This window comes from Mirounga angustirostris, unplaced genomic scaffold (assembly GCF_029215605.1).
Source record: "Mirounga angustirostris isolate CCGP_5_RB_7025 unplaced genomic scaffold, mMirAng1.0.hap1 SCAF_12, whole genome shotgun sequence".
NCBI classification, from domain to species: Eukaryota; Metazoa; Chordata; class Mammalia; order Carnivora; family Phocidae; genus Mirounga; species Mirounga angustirostris.
Genome location: NW_026991720.1, coordinates 101,103,998 through 101,120,903, shown reverse-complemented (window position 1 = coordinate 101,120,903; position 16,906 = coordinate 101,103,998). Strand labels below are relative to the sequence as shown.

At 53.1% G+C, this 16,906-nt stretch overlaps 1 protein-coding gene across 15 annotated transcripts in view; it reads right to left on the bottom strand.

Moving 5' to 3' along the window:
• The window catches only part of GRB10 (growth factor receptor bound protein 10), a 175,126-nt gene that overhangs the window by 129,863 nt on the left and 28,357 nt on the right, over positions 1 to 16,906 (bottom strand). For 10 of the 15 annotated variants that reach the window (XR_010406626.1, XM_064575463.1, XM_064575466.1 and 7 more), the window contains exon 2: positions 11,054 to 11,208. The exons of the other annotated variants lie outside the window; for them this stretch is intronic. The gene's annotated coding sequence lies outside the window, so the exon portion shown is untranslated. The remainder of the gene's footprint in view (positions 1 to 11,053; positions 11,209 to 16,906) is intronic. 15 annotated transcript variants of the gene reach the window in all.

Sequence of the window (16,906 nt, the reverse complement as noted above, 5' to 3'; positions counted from 1 at the left end):
CCGACGACCGAGTGGCGTTAACACCGCTGAAATCCCTCGAGTTTGTCTTTGCTGGCTGCGAAACCGGTTCTCTAACCATTGGGAAAGTGATTCAAACTTTATCAGAAAAATTAAGGAAGGTCTGTAAAACCAGGCTTGGATTTAAGCACTTTGTACAATATACACAAACAAACCCAAGTCTTTCGGATCAGCACCTCAAAGTACAGCGCCTGTCCGTACAATGAAACTCACATCACTGACGGGGGACGTTCCGCTAAAGAAAGCTTGAGAATTTGCAGCCCGAGACCTCTGGGGAAAACATGAATAAGGAGGGTGGGCGGCATCAGATCCTCCTAATCTCATTCTGTCCGGGACTCCTGCGAAAGGCCTACAGCTTCCTCCCTTCCCAATCAGCCCCCAAGTCCAGTGCTAGAGCTGCAAGAACCCCGGTCTCTGGGGCTTTGGAGAAGGGGGTGTGGGGTCCCCGGCCCCCAGGTGCCCCCCAGGAGTAACCCAGCTAGAGTGCAAGAACCCCAGTCTCTGGGGCTTTGGAGAAGGGGTGTGGGGTCCCCAACCCCCAGGAGCCCCCCAGGAGAAACCTAGCTAGAGTGCAAGAACCCCAGTCTCTGGGGCTTTGGAGAAGGGGTGTGGGGTCCCCAACCCCCAGGAGCCCCCCAGGAGAAACCTAGCTAGAGTGCAAGAACCCCAGTCTCTGGGGCTTTGGAGAAGGGGTGTGGGGTCCCCAACCCCCAGGAGCCCCCCAGGAGAAACCCAGCTAGACTGCACAGAGGCTGCTTCCCTGCAGAGTCCTTCTTAACTGCAAACCACTGGTGAGTGACAACCAGGACACTTGGGGGGCCTGGGGGGGAGAGACTTATTTTTCATGGAAAGTCCTCTGGAGCTGTTAAGTTTCATGCCAAGCGCAGGAATTACGTATCCAAACAACAAGTGAATATGATCACTGGGTTTTAAATCTTGAAAGCATTAAGGCTGCACTGCCTTCCAGAGCTTTCCCGGGATCGTTGGTGAATTCAGCAGAGTAAACCAGTTTCTTGGGCTCTCACGGCACCAGACGCGTATGGACTACAGGTCAGGGGAGCGAGCCTTGCTTCTGCTCACTCTACGTGGCAAAGCTCAAATCCTGCAGCGCGTGTCAGAGAAGGGTCGGGGATCTAATGCCATCCCTCACACGGCTGGGGAAGTGAGTCGTGCATCCCGGTTTAGAGGTTTCTGACAGCTCTAATCAGCATAAATGTCGGCTCTGTTCTTCAATTTCACAGCTATGGCAAGTGGGCAATTCTGCAGCGCAGTCCCACTCACACCCGCTGCCTCGCCGTCCACCACCTTGATTACCGGGGACAGATAACTACTCTTATTTCTAAGGCTGTTGATTCAGTGTGTCACCCATTCACACCTCACAAAAAGCCCTGACCCGCGAAGCCCTCAGCTCTTGCTGTGGAGAGGCCGTCTTGGCCAGAGATGCTCTGGATGCGCTCTTAGTCACCGCTCTGCCCCGGAGACCCTAACGCCAAATACCTATTTCTGAGCTGCATTAGCACGCAGAGTGCGCGCCCCCATGCCAACCCGCCAGACCCAGGACAAGTTGCCTGGGAAACCTACCCCCACACACGAAGTTCTACCCTCCCGGAGGGAATGGCTCGGCATCCGTCCACCAGAGAAGACGTGTGTGTGTGTGTATATATATATATATACACACACACATACACAGGTACCTCCAACAGTGATCATCAGACCGGGGAGCTGGCAAGAGGAGATGATCCACAGGGCCACCGCATGTCCCTCCACCAAGGCCGGGGCTGGGTCGGTTAGGTTTGCACAAGCATCAGATCTGGATCTCTTATTTTTTATTTATTTACTTATTTATTTTATTACGCTCCACATCCAGCATGGAGCCCGACGCGGGGCTCGATCCCACGACCCCGAGATCAAGACCTGAGCTGAGATCAAGAGTCAGATGCGCCACTGACTGAGCCCCCCAGGCTCTAGATCTGGATCTCTTAGATACAGTTTAGCTACAGGAGGTTCTGATAATGTTTCAAAACAACCCGAATATGTTCACTTTAAATACATTAGCTTTAACTGAAAAACAATCTTTCCTGATGAAAAATGACAAAATTCTGTCCTTGGTAGGACTTGAGTAACTCACCACCAAGGGAAAGATGCCGGATCCTCTGCGGAGGCGACAAGCTACATAGTGAAGTCGTGTCTTTTCTTTTTTTAGAGAGAGAGGAAGTGGGGGTGAGGGGGCAGAGGGGAAAAAGAGAATCGCAAGCAGACTCCACGCCCAGCACAGAGCCCCACGCGGGGCTCGATCCCACGACCCTGAGATCATGACCTGAGCCGAAACCAAGAGTCAGAAGCGCAACCGACTGAGCCACCCAGGCACCCCAAAGCAGTGTCTTTTCTCATATTCCGACGACCTGGGTTCCAAAGAAGAGAGGCATGCACATGGTCGGGCTACGAGAAATCCACGACCCAGCCCCAGGAACTGCAGACAACGGTGGCCTTCCCTCGGACACTGAAGGAGGGTAACTGCGGCCACCAAGCACAGTGCTTCATCCCTCGTGCACTCCAGAGAGCTGCGTCGCCAGGTTAAAGGCTCACAGGAATTCTGGAGGAAAGTAAAACCATTCAGCTTCCCGTAAAACCCACGTATTTTACTATGAGGTCCTTCTTGCTTCTGTGAACTTGAAAGGAAGGTGGAAACAGGCACCAGCCCTTGGCTCTGCTTCTCGTGTCCTCGTGAGGAGCAGGAGATATGTGGAGCAGAGCCCAAGCCACGTCCAAGCCCTGCGCCCCCCCACCCCCCCCGCCGCTGCATGGCCTGGAGCAGGTTCAGGGTCCCTCGTCATCGGCTAGGTGACACGTATTTTTTAGAAACTCCTGCTTTCTCCCCTGAAAAAGGTCAAAACGGTCCTCTACAACCTAGATGATGCTAAAAAATCTCCAAACTCCAACACACATAATAACCTCTTTCACGTGAGACTTGGATTTTCATGACAACATTCTTGAATGTCTAAACTGTAAAATGGGATTTAAAAACTGTTCTGTTTAAACAAGAAATGGGTTTGTATCTATGCTGGCCACACTAGTCCCACACTACCAGGGTCTCCACAGATAACCACCGAGAGTTTTTCTTCTGCAGTTTGCAATTCGCAGGATCTGTCATTTTGAGAGAAACACCTTCCCCCCCGGTTCTAAAACCTGCAGTAACTAAGAAAGCAATAACGTCCCGCCGAACCATCCACATCCACTGCGCACTCTCCAGACCCACAGACATCGAGTTCCTTGCATACGAAGCCGTAAGAGGACGAAGGAGCTGCAGGAACGCCCTCATCTCCGTCGCCCGTCCCGTCTCCAGGACCAAAGACAGCTGCTTCCGCAAGCGTGGAGCCTTGACATGGAGCCCTTCAATCCACGTGAGCTTGTGATCATCAACCTCACCGCGCGTCATGATGGCCCTCCATCCTCTTTCACTGAGACTATAACTCAAAGAAAAGGAATCCTCCTTTCGCCCACTGGCCCGGCAACTCCCTCCGGAACCACGTCACCAGGCTGCCCCAACACCCCCCCACCCGAAAGAAGAACGGGAAATCTTCTCAAAGACAGTAGCGACATGTGGCCCGCAGATCGCACACAGGAGCCCCGGGGCTCTGCACAGGGAGGCAGCCTAGCAGGAGCGCCCTCTGCTACCTCGGGAGCTGAGTTCCCTTGGCAGATGTCAAGGCAGAATGTCCTCTGCACAATTTCTAAGATGGCCATAAGAAACATCGTGGCAAATAAAAGATAACTGATAATTGATAATCTATTTTCAAATAGATAAAAGCTATTTGAAAAGCTCAATGAGCACCGTCATTGGATAAGGACCAAAGACCAAAAAACCTAAAAAAAAAAACCCATTTCCTCACTGCCTCTTTTCTCTTTTCTACCTAAGCAGGTGCACACATGAAGGTCTCCCCTGTCCTTCTGCTTCCATCTCTCGGCAACACTGTACAACAGAAGCTTCCACGACTGCAAACAGGTCAAGCCTGACAAGAGTCAGCCTTGCACCGAGACATCTAGAAGCGCTAGAGTATGCCAGCCACGAATCTCAATAACCAACAGCAGCAGAAATAGAGCAATCATCAAACCCAGGTTTGCGCTGACTACCCCTCCAACATCTGTGAAGTCAAGCCACGTCCAGCACCAACGCCCGAAGAGCTAGGTTTTTACATCACAAAGATTCAGGAGTTCTGGTCTCATGACGCTGACCACTTTCACAGAAGAGCAAAGACACCTGAGATGACAAGTCACCCAGGCCCCAGATCCAGCCGGCACCGACCTCCGCAGCGCAAGATAACCCACTGCCGACCGGAAGGATGGGCCTTCCCGGGCCAGTCTGAGCTGTCTGCGGAGAAAAGTAAGTCTGCTGTGTTCCAGGAGTCATCTTCAAGCACTGAAGACGTGAGCAAAATAAATAAGGTCAGGGTAGACTGAAAGCATCCCCAACGGTTTGCCCCAACACCACAGACCAGACCGAGCAGCAAGAAGAACTCGGTGCTATCCGTGTGCATCCAGAGCAGCCAGCCTGGAAGAGAGAGACGACTCTCCCGGTGCTTCATCCCCTGCCTTGCCTTGCCTTGGACACTGTCTTCCTGACCAGTCTGACACCTGTTCTCCCCCAGCCCAGAACGCATGTGGCCCCAAGCCAGACACCCAGCCCTCGACAGGAGGAGATCAAACCTGGGGAGGGGGATGGAAGGAAAAACGCGCTTTCCCACAAGCCTGGCCATCAGAGGTGTTTCCAGGTCAGTGCCTGATCCAAGGCTGCCAGGTGGACATCCCCGTGACTTACCCTAAGTACCCTGGTAACTGCGTTTCCCCTGCAGTGCACTCTGTCCAAATTCACTTTGGCCCTGTCACTTCTCTAAAACACTGAGCTTTAAGAAATAATGCCCGTTACCTTAGACATAAGTACTCCAATACCCAAAGTTCTCAGAAACCTGTCAATACTTAACATTCTCACATGATCTGGGTTCTCTCGAGAAAATCCTGTCTCGCAGATACATTGGTCATCACCAATACCAGGGCAACAAGGCTCCCTGAGCACCAGATCCTGCCCCAACCCGGATGGACAGAAATAATAGCAAAAAATGGCTGTTTGGGGTTCTAAATCGGAGAATAATGGCAAAGAGATATACATGCAACATGAAACAAACAGGTGACTGATCAGGTATCATGATTCTTCCGATGCAGTTAGGTGCTGAAGACTTCGAAGTCACCTGCTTCACTTTACAAACACTGGTTTCTTTCAGGTGTCGACAGAATTCCAACAATCATTTTCATCTCGTGACTGAACCTTGTAAGTAGCCACATAATTAACCTCCAGCCCTCTTCCAAAAGAATTCAACCACCCTGTGTGAATAAAAGACTGTGGATGGAAAGCTCCGAGAGCCAAAGTGGAGATTTCCATGTCCAGCCACGATGGACATCACACAACAAGGGAAGGGAAGCATCGGAGAGGTACAGAGAAGAGGGCCACTACCTGGGGGCCTCGGGGCATGAGGAAGAACGTGGGGGTGAGTTCCCGGGCTTCCCTTTCCCACAGATCCCGGACAGGGCACTGCAGAAGTCTCCAACCAGGAACCATCAACAACCTGGGTAAGAAAAGCTTCCAGAAAGCCCGCCCCCAACCCCAAACAAAGGATGGGGGGGAGGGGAAAGGTGGTCTAACAAAACCAAAAACCTTGTCCACAATAGCCATCCTACTGTAGCCAACAGCACTGGAAAAACCGCCCCACCCATCCCGGTCTCAGCAGGGCACGTGGGGGCTCATTTCCCCCCCACCCACCCAGCCCCTGACTTGGCGGGGGGGGGGCCCCACTCAGATCCCCTGGGCAGCATCTGCTGCCCAAAGGGGAGGGGATCTCAATGTCCCACCCAGTGGAAACAGACGCCTGATTCCCCTGCAGGAGTATGGCCAGGAGGGGCCACGGGGGGAACTCTGCCTCTAATCCGTCCTGGCATTAAGGGAACAAGGAGGGAGAGGTGGGCTGAGTCGGCACTTGCTCTCCTCACCGCACCTCCCATACCAGCAGGGTCGAGGGGGAGCGGAGTGACCCCCGACAAGTGAGGAGACCGTGGGTGTGCACCCTCCACTCCCCCACCCTGCCCCCAGGGGGCCCAGAGGGGCGTGGGGTCTCCCCTGCACTAGGCTGCAGGAAGGCTGTGCTCTGGGAAGGTGTGGACGTCCCCCGGAACCGCGACAAGGCGCCGTCCGCAGGTGGTACTTGCCGGGCCCAGCAGGCAGGGGACACGCGGCCCCACGCGGACTGCGGGCATCGCCTCCTCCAGGGAAACTGCCTGCTAAGGAGATGAAGCAGGACCCTGACTCTCACCCCCTAAAGCCGAGATGTCCAGAGTACAACTGAAAATCGCCTGTCACTCCAAGAACAAGGTCCATCATGACCGGAACAAGAAAAGGCAACAGCAGACCCACGGTGACAGGACTCTGGTTGGAACCGGCATGGATTTCAGAGCATCCATCATTAAAAATGCGCCCCCCCGGGCAATGACAGACTGTCCTGAAACAGGTGACACCGCAGAGCTGCACCTCCAAGTGACTCACAAGCAGGGTGCCAGCAGGTCCTCTTTCTTCCTTCAAGCTTATGGTCAGGGAGCTTTAGATTCCTTCCGTCCTGAGATCCTTCCTTCCGTTATTCCGGGAATAAGGTGCGGAGACCCAGCCAGCCAACAATGCCATCAGGTGCTTATCAGATGCAAGGACTCGATGGAGGGCAGAGATACGGGGCGCACGCGCAGCGAGGGACAGGGGTCCGCGCCCCAGCAGCATCAGGGCGTGCCAGGGTAAGCGCCCCACGTGAGGCAGAAACATGGGCACTCCGTGGAAGAACACAAAAAGTCTGCCAAAAGAGCGTGAGGAGGCTTTCGGCACAGACTGGACGGCAGAAGCACAGTGAAACAGGGGAGCAACGAAGGAGAGCGGCAAGAGAGAAGCGTGTGGTTCCCAAAGTCAGAAGGCGGGAGGAGGCCAGAGAGGAAGACACACCACGGCGTGCACGCCAGTCCCTTCGAGATCTCTCCGCACGGATGCTGGCCTCAAGCTGCGGCACGACTGGGACTGTCTGCCCTTGAAGACGGGAAGACAGAAGTCGCTCCATTTCTAGTTGGATGCCGAGAAGGTCTGGGAGTCGATCAGAGCGTAAACGGGGAGGAACGGCCTATCAACACAGCGGGGTAGAGAAATGGCTTCTACCTTCGCCGAACCTGGTCTTGCTAAGCAGGTCTCACGAGCTGCAGCGGTCACTAGCCCTCCCCTAGCTGCATCCCAAGGAGGCCCAGAGAGGCGCTGCCCTGCTGTGCCTGGGGTGGTGCGAGCCGCACCACTGGGGGCGGGCCCAATTTCTGCTGTTGGGCCAGAGCGCACTCGGGGGACGAGCCCCGCAGAGGGGGCGATGCAGTGGGCAAGGGGCCTGGGGATGCGACGCCCTGACCCAAGTCAACCACCCTACAAACTCTCCAACGACAGCAACACAAGCAACCAGAAACTGGGGCCAGGGGACGACCAAGCTGTGGTCCCACTGGGGCCTCATGGGAGCGAGAGTGGGAGAACAGAAATCGGGCAAGTAGGACATCTGTGTCTTTCCCTCTCTCCTGCTACGACCCCAAAACATACGGGGCTCTTGGGATGCAGTGACGGTGAAGAACAGAGGGAGGGCGGCCCTAATGCCCCACGGATCTCCCCGCACTGTCACTGACCGCCCACAACCCCATCGCTCCAGGATCACGATTCCCACCGCGGGCTCACCCATATGCAGACGCTGGGTGCCCTGGTCAGAGCTGCTGCCCAAACTGAAGCCTGTAATTTATTAACTTCCCTGTTGGCCACGAACTGGTCCCTCCCAGACCCTCTTATTCTGTGTCACAGCATCTTCCTGAACCCCCGGGGTTTGGTACGGTACCTGGTACCAAATGCGTGCTCTACGGAAATTACCAAATGAACAGAAAAAGTCCGGAAAGCGAGAACTGATCAAATGGTTTCCGTCAAACATGTTATATGCCATGTTCAAGTTAGCAGAGCGTAACTCTGGTCAGATTTGTTCTCTTTAACACAGGGGATCATGGAGGACGCCACGGAGCCCCACCCTGCACCCGGCGGGGTCAGCACTGCCTTGCAGAGGACGCACACTCCAGACCACCCAGCACAACGGCCTGTGCATGCAGCCCACAGACCTGCACCCCTGCAACCCCTCCCAACCGCTCCCTCCGTGTCCCATGGAAGTGCGTTTTTGAAATTGTCTGGCCAGGACTAAGGATGCAGTGTGAGGCCACGAATAATACAAACTGGCTTTTAGGGGCGCCTGGGGGCTCAGTCGGTAAAGCGTCTGCCTTCGGCTCAGGTCATGATCTCAGGGTCCTGGGATCGAGCCCCGCATCGGGTTCCCTGCCCCGCAGGAAGTCTGCTTCTCCCTCTCCCACTCCCCCTGCTTGTGTTCCCTCTCTCGCTGTCTCTCTCTCTGTCAGATAAATAAATAAAATCTTTAAAATAAATAAATAAAATGTTTTTGGAAATTCCCTCCCTGGAGCAATCTCCAGGGATCCACCCCTTATTCACTACACCTGCTGACCTCTCTGGGCACTCAAACTCACCAGCCCAGGGACAGAGGCCCCAGACCCAGCTCCCCACTCCCGGAGGATAGACGCAGGAACGCCCCCCCCACCGTGCCTTCCACGCTGGCGGACCCCACACCTAAGCCACCATGGAGGATCAGATTTCAGGCCCCGAATGGGAGGATTCGTTGTGAGACGAGACTTAGTTTCATTGTGTGCCCGAGCCAAGAGGTCCCTGGCGAGGCTCTCAGCATCCGGGGGCTCGTGGCTTTGAAGGAGAAGCCGCGTTCAAATGCTAACAGGGAAAGAAAAGAACTAGAGGTGGAGGCTGCTCAGACAATCCAAGGAGCGGGGACAGGAGCGGCCAGGGGCGCTTCTTGCCTTTTTCCGGATGTGCGTCCCCCACACTGTGATGACCTGCCAGGGACCCTCGAGGAAGCTCCCCGGGTCCCTGCTGAGCCAGAGGCAGCAGGAAGGTGCACAGGGGTCCAGCAGGATGGCTGCCCGCCAGTGGGAGCATCAGCCCGACCCACCGCACCCCCCCACCGGCCGCCTTCTGCACCCCGCCCCCCCGGAACTTTAGGAACTGTGTGGGCCCCGAGGACAGCGAAACCAGGGCCAAGCCAAGCGACAGCTGACCAGCACCTGTGCTCCAGGTCTTGGACACCGAAGGGACGGAGCCGTGATGAGGCACGATGTGCTACTTCTTCTCGCTCATTCTCCTACGAGACTTTTCTTTCTGCAGCCTCCCTCAAGAGCCCGCAGGGCACTCCTGTTCCTTTTCATCATCTCTGCTGTGACAAAGAGGGTCAGGGGCCTCTGTTTTGGAACAAACAGTGCGTCCTGATGGCGTTGGTCCTCCAGGAGGGCGGCAGAAGTTTGAGGAGGTCATGGTTCCTGGGATGCCAGCCTCACTCAGAGGAATGGGGAGCGGAAGCAGAAGCTACTCCCAACTCCGTGTGGGGGACGTTTTCTCTGTGAGGGCTCATGGGGGAAGGAAAAAAACCACACTCCAGAATAAAAACTCAATGGTCATGCTAGCTATCCAGAGAGAAAGAAACACGAAACCTTTTGAGGCTGAAACAGGACATGTAAAATGTCATTTGGCATCTACCACAAGGCTGACGCTCGAGAAGGGTCTGCTGAATAAACCCAATTAATCAAGGGATTCAAACCCTTTTGTTCTGCGTTGTAGACAGTTTAGGAAAACCCAAGTGCGTCAAAGGTCATGGAAGGAGGCCACATAAAGTAGGCAAGCTGGAGAGAAAGCCCAGCACTCTCGTCCCAAGGACTGTGGACCCCAATTCCTCGGCCCAGGGGCCCCTCTGTTAGGGGCTAAATCCAGATGTTCCCATGCTGAAGCCCTAACCCCTGAGCCTCAGAATGTTCTGTATTTGGAGAAAGGGTCTTCAAAGGGGTGATTAAGATCAGATGAGGTGATAGGTGGGCCTTAATCCAAGAGGACTCACGTCCTTATAGGAAAAAGAGATTAGGACACAGAGGCACACGGAAGGGAGACCGTCACGCTAGGACCAGGGAGAAGGCAGCCGTCTTCGTGCCAGAGAGAAAGGCTAAAGCCACCTGCTAAAGGAGAATCGTCTCTGCTGACACCCTGATGTCGGACTTCTGGCCTCCAGAGCTGAGCCAAAATACACATCTGTGGTTCAAGCCACCCAGGCTGGGGTATTAGCTACGGCAGCCCGAGCTGACCGACCACTCTCCCACACCCACCGTCCTCCCTGGGAGCAAAGGCTCAAGCAGGCGCATTTGCTAGAACACTGTTCTGGCCTCAGTTCCCCCACTAATATACCCACAGAGAGCATGATAAGATCCCCACACCCCAGCCGACCAGGACAAAAGAAAACAGTCCGTGCTCAGGTGTAGCACTGAGGGGAGGACGCGCCAACACCTGCCCCGGATCTTCGTTATTGATGGGCCCCCCAATATCAGGACTAAGGTGGGGCAGACCCACACAAGTGGTGTTGGCAAACAAGGCCTGAGTGAAGAGCCGCACCCCCTCCCCCCGCTTCCATTCTGGCCTGTTACCAAACACAACAGCTGCGAACCTCTGAGGGCTCATATGCACATCTCAGGACAATCCAGGAGGTATCATCACCCCCTCTTGACAGAACACCAAGGGGGGCTGGAGAGGGAGAGGCATGCGCACAGTGGGCATGAAGGGTGGTCTGCAGAGCCCCACTTGAGGCCCAGCGAGGAGAGGTCTCGGGCCACCCACCTCAGCCCAGTGAGCAAAGGGGCGGAGAGGGGCCACGGAGAGACAGGTGCACAGACTCCCTGCAGAAACCCCAGAATAAAGGAGCCATTGTTATGCCCAGGCCTGCAACGGCAAGCATTTATTGATCTCGGCTTAATCAATATTTAACAGACGATTCTCCTACTAAGAGAGAATCCTACACACCAGTGAAAACCCAATGGACCTTACCTGTCAGGGGCTTGCCCGGGCTCAGGTGGTTTGGCAGCCGCCTCAGCTTGACCAAGAGGACCCAGGTGAGAACCAGCTGCCGGTCACGGTCACGGCGCCCGCGCTCCCCACGGCTCCATGCTCCGGCTCAGCATGGTGCTCACTCAACTCCAAAGCTGAAAGTCAAAGAGGCCGTCACTGAACACGCGGAACTTATGCAAACCTGCATTTTATGCTCTGCACCCAAGACTAAAATCTTTTAAAACAGACACACAGGATATCTTTTTTTTTTTCAAGGAGATTTAATTTAAAAATTCTTCAAAGAGCAGAACGAGAAAGAAGTCCAAGAGGAGCAGGCTTCTAGTTGCCATGTCAACGGACTGCAGAGACAGATGCCTGCAGAGACCAGAGACCAGAGAAGCAAGGGAGGCAGCTCTGGGTCCCAGGCCATAGTCTGCACGTGTCCCCCCACCCCCAGGAAAAGCAAGTGCCCCCGAGGCGGGCGGGGTACAAATGCACAGACCTTTGCCCTCTTGCAAGGCCAAGTTCACCTGTAATTCATTCTTCGAGCCCAGATCAAAGCCCACATCCTTCCCAGGGTCCTCCCAGACTACAGCCCTCACCCCACCCCACAGAGACCCCCCCCAGCTCAGCCCAAGTACCAGCCCCCCGGTACAGAAGGCTCCGCGGAACACCGGGCACGCATGTTTAACAGGAGAGGGCAGAAGCAGGTGGACCTGCCCTTTGAATCCCGCTACTTGCTTTGATTCCCTCATGCAACTCATATTTCCTGAGGGATGAGCAGGAGGATTGCTCTAGGCTCGAAGGACAGCATCAGGACCAAGACAAAGCCTGGCTGAGCTTGGAGGTGAGTTTTTAGTCACCTGGGCGCTCCCCGACACAGTTTCCTCTGCAGGACAGTGCGCAGAGAGCCCACCTCCCCGAGGACTGTAATACATCACATCGGAATGCCACTGACTCTTCACAGGTCAAATGCAACATACTCCCACGGGGACTCAGTGGGGCGATCAGCACAGAGCAAGAGTGAGTCCAAGAGAGTCTTCATCAGAGCTGCTGCCTCTGTGTTTGAGCTGGTCCACGGGCTGCGACGTCGGTGCCCTTGGTGGGGAGAACAGAGCCCTAAACTAATTCTTTCTGATCACTCCACGGTGGAAATAAACCCTGCCCTGCCTCTGACCTACTACGGAAGAAGTCATGGACCTAGAACTTACTAGAAAACCAGCATGAAGCACAATGGCCAGGGATGAGGCGCAGGAGCCAGAGAGCCTCTTATCTCCTGACACCACCCTGTCTCAGCAGGTGACATCTAGGGTAGGCACTAAGCCTCTGAGTCCCCAGCTCCAAAATCAACATAACGACAGTATCTTCATCTAGAGTTTTTTTTTTTTTTCTTCCATCTAGAGCTTTTAAGAAAAAGAAATGAGCCTGTAAAGACGTAGGACCCAACATGCGGTAAATATTAAAGGAATATACTAGACATGAACCATGACACGTCCCACAGTTCCCCCACGATCAGGTGCTAGACACTTGGCCACCCGCAAGCCTGCCGGTGTTCAGACGGGATGCTGATCTTCTTAGGACCGAAAGGGGGACACAGGATACAGGATTATGTGCCTGTTCAACACTGAACATCACCCGTCGATGCAAAGGCATTTTTAGTAAGGGCACCTGCTTTCACCCTCTCAAAGAATGTGCAAGTCTTGGGACACCTGGGTGGCTCAGTCGTTAAGCGTCTGCCTTCGGCTCAGGTCATGATCCCAGGGTCCTGGGATCGAGTCCCACATCAGGCTCCTTTTTCAGTGAGGAGCCTGCTTCTCCCTCTCCCTCTGCTGCTCCCCCTGCTTGTGCTCTCTCTCTCTCTCTGACAAATAAATAAAAATCTTAAAAAAAGAATGTGCAAGTCTGAAACACATTACAGCAATTATGTCCAGTGCAACGTCTCTAAATTCTAGTAGCTATGTTGACCACAAATTAAAAAAAAAAAAAAAAGTGAATGGTCAAATAAAAATGGGGCTCTTTGAAATGACAAAGGGCTGGAATGTGGGAAAACGGACTCCGGTCCCATAACACCTCTGCTCCTGAAATTCTGAGACATTTCCCATCTTTTCCAGAGAAACTAGTCTTCCCTGGATTCTGATCCAAATGCCCCATGACTGCTTCCAAATGCGTCTTTTCCGCATAGGCCTTTAAATTTGCAACATACGCTTGGGAGGTTTGCCTTATTTTATAACGGGCAACATAAATTCATCTACTACTCGAGAAAAATGACACGCAGTTGCTTGTCAAGCTCATCGCCACTTCGACCATTTCTATTTTTAAGAAAGTGGATATTGAACTTCCCAGCAGACAGAACAAAGACAGGATGATTCCTGAACGTGGTGAGCTGGCAGATCCACTGAGATGCGTCCTCATCAACAGCAGGACCAAGCAAGAGGCACAGAGCCCCTGCTGCGAACAAGCCTCCAGGCGCCGTGAGCAACAGCCCATCAGCACCCACGACCACGACCACCAACACTGCCACTGCTGGGGTGGTGACACGGAACAGAGTCCCCGACACTGCACCCTTCGCCCGTCAATCAAGACAGCGCGTCCCCTGCAAGCTCCCCATCAGACACGACGTGAACTTGAAATCCGACGTGCATGAACTTGGGCAAAACCAAACGTCCTTACTGACTTCCAAAGTATGGCAGAAACAAAGGACCCCTTGATTTCTGCGTAGCATCTGGGATATCTTCCCAAACTTCCAGAGTTTATATTAATCTTTCCTTCGGTCTAGTTTTCGCACACTAAATATTTAGAGTCATAACAGTGACTATTTAGACCCTCAACAAATCCCACCTTCCGTGACGAGGATATTCAGCGTGTGTGGCCGCACCACTCAGGAACAGTCTATGCCTTCGCAAAAGGGGACGGAATGCCCTTGATGTAAAAAAAATAAATTCGGGTGCCTGGGTGGCTCAGTCGGTTAAGCGACTGCCTTCGGCTCAGGTCATGATCCTGGAGTCCCGGGATCGAGTCCCACATCGGGCTCCCTGCTCGGCAGTGAGTCTGCTTCTCCCTCTGCCCTCTTCCCTCTCGCGCTCTCTGTCTCTCATTCTCTCTCTCTCAAATAAATAAATAAAATATTTAAAAAAATAAAAATAAATAAAATAAATAAAAATAAATTCAATATCGTACGGATAGCGGAGTCCACTTGTGACAGCAAATTGAGAAAGGCGAGTTGAGAAAGAGATCAATGGAATGGAAGTGAAGGAAAAGTCATTATAAAATGTCAGAATGCTAGTGCCGGAACCTGAGGACAGCCTTTAAAAGAGAAGCAAAAATCAAGCCGAAATTCCAAAATTCCACAGCTCACACCACTTTGAGTTGGTGCTCCTGCAGCCAGAAATGCCATCGTGACCGCCCTGGTCGAGAGGGCGGAATGTGAGGACAAAGGAAAGCGGCCACACCCAAATGCCAACATCGTCCTCTCGAACCACCCAAAACACAGGAAGTGTTCAGCACAATGCAGCAGGGACTCCGTGGCCCGCGCCCAGGAAGGCCCTCCCTCCGTGGCCCGTCCACCAGCAGACCCTCAGGGGCTCCCACAGGGATGGCAAGCTGGCCCAGGTCAGGGGATCCCATCCCAACTGGCTGCCATCACAGAAACTGCCCTGACTTAATCAAAATGTATGCATGGGCCCAGAACAGGGTTCTCAACTCCACGGTCAAGCAGAACCAACAATCCTACCAGTCCTCACCGTGGGGCTTCCAGGAGCCACCGAGCAAGCTCAAAGATGGGCTATCCAAAGGACCCCTGCCTGAGGCCTCCCCGACTGGACATGCTGCAAGACGGGGGGCTGCCGCCAGGAAAGATACAGGAGACGACTTCCCTCGACAGCCAAAGTCAGTGGGACAGCAAGGGACAGGGTAAACGCACGCGCCCACGGACACAGTGACTGCCCGGAGAACGGATGAAGAGCCAACACACACACGCACATTTTAGCTCAGTCCCAAGAACAGAAGAACAGCCCTACATAAACTAAAGAACGTCGCCACTTGCCTGAGACGTAGAAGAGGCCTGGACTAACGGAAACATGTGAAGTTCCCAAATGGGAAGATGAAACCTCAGAGATTTTGATGCTCTTCAAAGCCATCAACTGAGGAAACTAAAGCTAGTTTTGTAAATGAGGTGCGGTTATCCATCTAAATGCATTAAAACTAACAAGATCAATCATGAGACCACCGATTGTACAACATTAAGGGAGGGTTACTCTCATCTCAGACTAAATTATAAGGCAAAAATAGTTAGTGTGGTACCCCCACAGAGCTACATGCAAGAGGGTTCATCAGAAAGAGTGGGGCTGACCAACAGGAATGTGCAGATTTGCATCCCGTGCTCCACGAAGCATCCTAGTAAGAGCATGTCCGAATCATCAAGCTTCCACAACCTGGCACGCAGGATCCACGGGGCTGAAATCCCAGGGTTGACCAGCTCTCCCAGACGGTCCTGCTGATGCCACCGAGGATGAAGGGGATGGCCGTGATGCCCATGGATGGCGATGACAGCCACCTTGACTGACAGCCTGTCATAGGTCACACGTCTCACCAGATGCTCAATAACCAATAATCAAACGGTTTTGAGGATTAAGTTGAAACAAGTAAATGCAGAGAAGACATATAATGAAATGTAAAAATGAATGGTTCTTACTTAAGAACAAGGAACGACTGTCAATCCTTCAAAGCAGAATCATTATCCCATTTTAGGGATGAAGAAACCAAGGCTGGGATACAATGCGTACCTCCCAAGGTCCCACAGCTAAGAAATGGAAGAGCCAGGACTGAATCAACAGGTATTTATTTGAATCTGCCCCACCTATTTTATTATTTTGTTGATGAACAGCATTTGTACGATAAGAAGAGAATAGAAAAATTTTGGCACTCATTTACCACGTTTCTCCTCATTTTTGTTCTTTTGGATCACATTGTTTGGAGCATATTTTATCATTTTATTTTAGAGAAGAAAAAAAAAAAAAACGGTCCAAAATAAGAGCCTGAAATTCCAAGCACAGAGGATAACGGGGCGGAGGCGGGGGGGGGGGGGGGGATTCCCCTGATTTGCAGGTCAGAGATGGGGTGTAAAAGAGGGAACGTTCTTGACCTAATGAAAGCATCTACCAGAAACATCCAGCAGCCCAGTGGCCTACATAATGAGGCAGCACTGGTAACCTTGCCCTTAAAATTAGGGCCAGCAAGCCCAGATGCAGCAAGCCCCATGGTCACCCCCTAGATGATACAGCAAAGTACGAAACAGAAACCAGGCTTGGAAGTTGTCTAGAAAAAGCTAAGAAGCCAGTGTTATTTACAGGGGAAATTCAGGACCACCAGCTGAAGGCTGAGCTCCTGTCAGCATTTAATAAGGTCGGGATCCCAGAGCGACCCCCACACCCTCAGTCTTTCAGGCAACAGCACCAAGCCAGTTAAAAAGTATAGCAGTAAAGTGGTTTTATTCATAGAAGCAACAGAAATAACGTACTTAAGAAGTACATATGAGATCCCGAGGAAAACCCAGAAACTCTGGTGAAGAACCTAGAAGAAATCGGAAAGAAGAAGCCAAGGCACCAACACAGCACTTTCTGGGAAGGGAAGCCCTCCCCTCGCTGCTCCTGCCCCAGGTAATGGGAAGGTGCACCCCCAGCCGACACCCCAGGTCTGCCAGGGACCCACGGCTTGCCTGTGGACAGGTGGACAGGAACGGGACAGACACAGAAGTCAACAGAACGGGAACAGGATCCGGGTGGAGCTGAGTGACCATAGAAGAAGGAAAAGTAAGATCCAGGATAAGGGGCTATTGGTGCTCAGTAAGACACAGGC